Source organism: Triticum urartu, chromosome 4A, assembly GCF_056163025.1.
Source record: "Triticum urartu cultivar PI428250 chromosome 4A, HENAU_Tu73, whole genome shotgun sequence".
NCBI lineage: Eukaryota > Viridiplantae > Streptophyta > Magnoliopsida > Poales > Poaceae > Triticum > Triticum urartu.
In genome coordinates, this window is record NC_141876.1 from 602862129 (window position 1) to 602866862 (window position 4734).

The window sequence follows — 4734 nt, forward strand, 5'->3', positions numbered from 1 at the left end:
CATAATTAAATGAGAAATGTACGGCAGCTATAGACTGGTTATATATCGGGAAAAAAAACTATTGACGAGGGTGATGGCCGTATGATGAGCTTTCAGAGCATTGCGATGGCAAAATCCAACACCTCCAACGCACGCGGACGTGTCCGCGGGCAATAAACGGGCTTGTCTTATATGTTGCCTTTCACACTCGCGTCTCTCGTATTGGAAACCTTAAAACCATGCAATTCATGCAACGTTACGTAAACACATGATCAAAGCGCAGTTTGTCGGATCATCCAGACAAAAGTAACATAATTCATCGGAATTCAGTGACGGACAGTGCAAATCCATACTACAAACTACTTATAAAACATAGATAAAATATAAACAGAACGGGAAAGGGCGGAGGAAATCACCATTTCCTCGCCGGCCCCTTCCCCTTTCGGTCGTCGGCGTAGCTGTGCCCTTCCTCCGTGTAGGCGTCGGCGTGCGGAGGTGCGTCATCATCGTCTTTGGAGCTGGAGGTGGAGCCGTCTGTCAGGGCAGAGTCGGAGCTGCACCTTTTTCTTGACAGCTTGCGGAGCAGGCAGTCCTGCTCTTTCGCATGGCAGGCCTCCTTCGCCTTCGCCGACGCCTCCTTGTTTGCCTTGTGCTCCGACAACTCGATGGCGAGTCGGAGCGCCTTGGCATTCTTGCGGCGGAGGCGCCGCGCATCCGTCTCTGCCGTCGTGAGAGAGCGGCAGAGGACCGACATGAGGAGCGCTGCCTCGGGATCGACCGGCACGTGAACATCGACTCGGATGCTGCTACCCTCTCCGTCATCCATTGCCGCCCACGCCAGCCTGCTCGTACCTCAGACTCGAGCGTCCGAGTGCATGCAGGCCCCGGCTCGGGCATGAGGACCCAGCGATGGCCGGGTACCACCTCCGGAGTAGAGAGTAGTGGTGGTAGGCGACGTACCTAGAGGAGCGGAGCGGAGTGGCTGGAGTTGCGCGCCGGGGGGAGGGTCGGCGACGTCACTGGCGCTGCGTCGACGGGCACCGGATGCTGACGAAGTTGATCCGCCAATGTCGGATCCGCCTTGGTCGACCATCGAACGCCTCAATGCGTTGCATAGGGCGACCTCCTCCACATCGTCGGGCTCTGCTTCATGCAGCAGGCTAGCCCAGTCGTCGTCGGAGCCGAAGTCCTCACCGGAGGCAGCGGTGCTTCCGTCACCGGCCATCAGATGCGTTTGGAGGGGATCAGAAATGGATTGGACGAATAGGGTAGTGAAGTGGAGTTCGGATTAATTGCGGTCTAGGGTTTTCTGGATGTGGATATTTGTGGAGCAGGCGTGGGCCAGGCTGGGCCAAGCCGACGTGGCGGAAGCGCCCGGACCGCCCATATCCGCCCCATATTTGGGTTGGATATGAGGAATGCTGGTCAGTCCGGGTGTTTGAGGCGCCCAGGTGGGTCGATTTTTTGTGACCGGTCAGCCCACTCGGACGTTTGAGACGAGTTTAGGGTGCCCGGCTGTAGATATTGTCATACAGGATGAAGAAAAATGGACGTTTGTGAAGAGTTTGTCCTCTACCTAGGTGTGGTGATGCCCATGCACTGCGCCAATGAAACCGATCCTGAATTCGCTGATGGTCAAAATAAGTATTTATTTCTAGAGCTTGTGCAGTTAGATTATGATGGTGAGGCTGTCCTTGAATTCTTATTATAATTGCCAAACCAAGATTTAGCTATTTTGGGGACCCAAAATGCGCGTGAGATGATTTCCATCATGACGTGGTATTTGTGATGGGAAAGACATACATTTATGCACAAGGAGAAAATTCTAGATGCTAAACAGATATCTATGGGTATTTATACGACAAATTATGTTATTGCTTCCTCCCCTAATGCTTTCATGAAAAGGGGGGATAGGAGCCAGCCCCCGGTGGGCTTTGTGAAACTTAATGTTGATGCTTCTTTCGATCATGACCTTCTTAAGGGAACGACCGGAGCGGTTCTCAGGGACAACAAAGGAAATTTTATTGCAAGGGGTTGCTGGAGAATTGACTGGTGTGCGGATGTTCTCACGGCGGAAACTCTAGCGCTTAGGTTTCGGCTATCCTTGGCGCAACTCGCAGGATGTAATCGACTTGTCATCAATTCTGATAACTTGGACGTCATCGAGGCTATGAATAATGGTGGATGGGCGGCGAGAGTGGTGGCGGCAATTTTTGATTTTTTAGAAAAGGAGGATGACCCCCGGCCTCTGCATCTCAGAGATGCATGCGGCCATTTTATTGACTATTCTCGGGGACCTTACAATGCAGAACAACAATATGCCTGAATCCGTTATCTTGGCAACATCTACTGCTACTCTTATCCATACGATGAAGGGGTGCAAACTGGGCCACATACCCAGACCTTTCACCTAAGCCTAACATCTAAAGCCGAAGGCCCCGACCGAGTCATCTACCGGGTCCGCGGCACAAACCGGTCCGACGCACACACATGTGTCGTCGCCGCCATCTTCCACTAGTCCATCTTCAGAGAAGATTGTGGTTCCGCCATCGACGCCACCACGACGCCAAACGATGACCTCCACCTACACGAGTCCATCTCCAAGCAACGGACATAGATCCATGCTAGGATAGGGCCGCACCACCGCTGTCACCCACCACCCACAAGCACCACTAAACCCCAAGGTTCCCAAAGTTAGGGCTTTCGCCCGGGAGACCTAGGGGAAGGGGAAGTGAGGAAATCGATCCATACCGATGCATCCAAGGAGGGGAACGGCGCCCTCAGGCATCGTCGTTGACGCGGCCGGTCATGACTGGCTAGGGATTTCGTCCGAACTAGATCCCCGCCACCAGCAGCGCCTCCTGTACAGAACCGGCGACCAAAGGAAGCGCGGCCCGACCAGACTGGCCCGCACGCCGAACAGGGGAGGAGGGGAGGCGCCAGATCGCGTGCACCGACCGCCGCAGAAGCCGCCGCCAGCCGCCAACGACCACCGGGATCCCGCCCCCCACGCGGCTAGGATGCAAGATCCGCCGCCCGCATGGCTGCTCGCCGTAGCCTGCCGTGCCTCGCCAAAGGAGCCTCCACTCTAGATCCGGGACTCCCCACGCAGAGGCGGGGCAGCCGAGGCCCCGCCGCCACCATCCTTGGCGCCCGGGGCTTGCCCGGCGGCTGCCTCGGGCGGCGGCGAGGAAGGGAGGGGAGGTGAGCCCAGCGGCGGGGCTAGGGTTCGCCCCCCTTGTCGCCCGAGCGGGCGACGCGGGGGTTGTTATTTTATTGTATGTTATTTTTTTTGTCCAAGTTTAAACATTGTATTAGAGAGGCAAATAAAGTAGCTCATTAACTTGTTAGGTTGGTTAGATTTTCTGATACTGTTGATTGGTTTGAGGAGTCATTGAATGAAACTGTATCCTTCCTCTTAAACGATGTATCATTTATATCGATTGAGTAAAGTTAGTATGTTTTAAAGAAAAGAGTGGGCATAGTCACTGATATGCTAGCCTGAGCGCCAAATGGGCCAGCTCAGTTGTGGGTTATGCGATCGCTCGACATTATGTCGCAATAAGAGATACATAGGTGGTCTCATGAATTTTTCAGAAGTGGAATATGTATTTATTTTTCGCGGGGATTCAGAAGTGAGATATAATATGGTTGTGATTCACAACCGATTCTTTTTTTTGTACGATTCACATCAGATGGACTTTGTCCACATATGTATGAACGGGGTTGGCTGTTTTGCAAAACAAAACTTTGGAGTGCCTTTACACATGGAACGTATGTGTTTGGCTTTTTTGTTTTGTTTTTGAGGGTACGTATGTGTCTCGCCTACTGCGAGGCGCAGGGAGCACTCGCCTGTAGCGACGCTGTAGTGGGCCGACCCATTAATTGATACAAACCTTAGTTCAGTTCGTTCGTTTTGTTTCTTTTCACTTTTTTCTATTTCAAAAAATAAGAATACAGCTTGCAAAAATTGTTTTCATTAAAAATTAAACGTTCACCACAAATTTAAAAACGCTAATGCAGTTTAAATATTCTTTTTGTGCAATTTTTTAAAAAATGTGAACCATTCAAGTGAAATGTCCATGACATTTGGAAAATGTTGATGCAATTCGAAAAACCTATTCATGACTTTTACAAAACAGTAAAAAAATACAAAAAAAACCATTCAAAAGGGTGAGTCTCACATATAAACGAGTCTGGACCGTCTACTCCACGCGCTGCGAGTTAGAAAGTAGGGAAATATGCCCCCCCCCCCCGCCCCCTCCCTCCGTCCCTGCATGCGCTATGACCCGTCCCAAGTGCGGTGTGAGGCGGCCAAAGTATCGGTGTTTCTTTTTTTTAACATCTAAAATAGTTTACAGATCCCAAATAAACAAATGTTCATAATTTTACAAAATGTTCAAGAGCACAATTAATATTTTTACGAATTTTTATCATAATTCAAAAAAATATTTCGTGGATTCAAAAAATGTTAATGAAATCAAAATATGTTCCTAAATTAAAAAATGTTCATTAATTTGAATATTTTATATGTTTTAAAATTAATGTTTGTGAATTAAAAAAATAAACAACAAAAATGCTGCCATTCTTCAAAATTGTTCGGGAATTGGAAAAATGTTTGAAACTTTAATAATTTCTGAGAAATACAAAACAATTGCAATTTCAGAAAAAATTATGGATTTGAAAAATGTTCAAGAATTTGATAACCAATCAAATTTAGAAAACAAATTATGTACTTAAAAAATACAATGATCA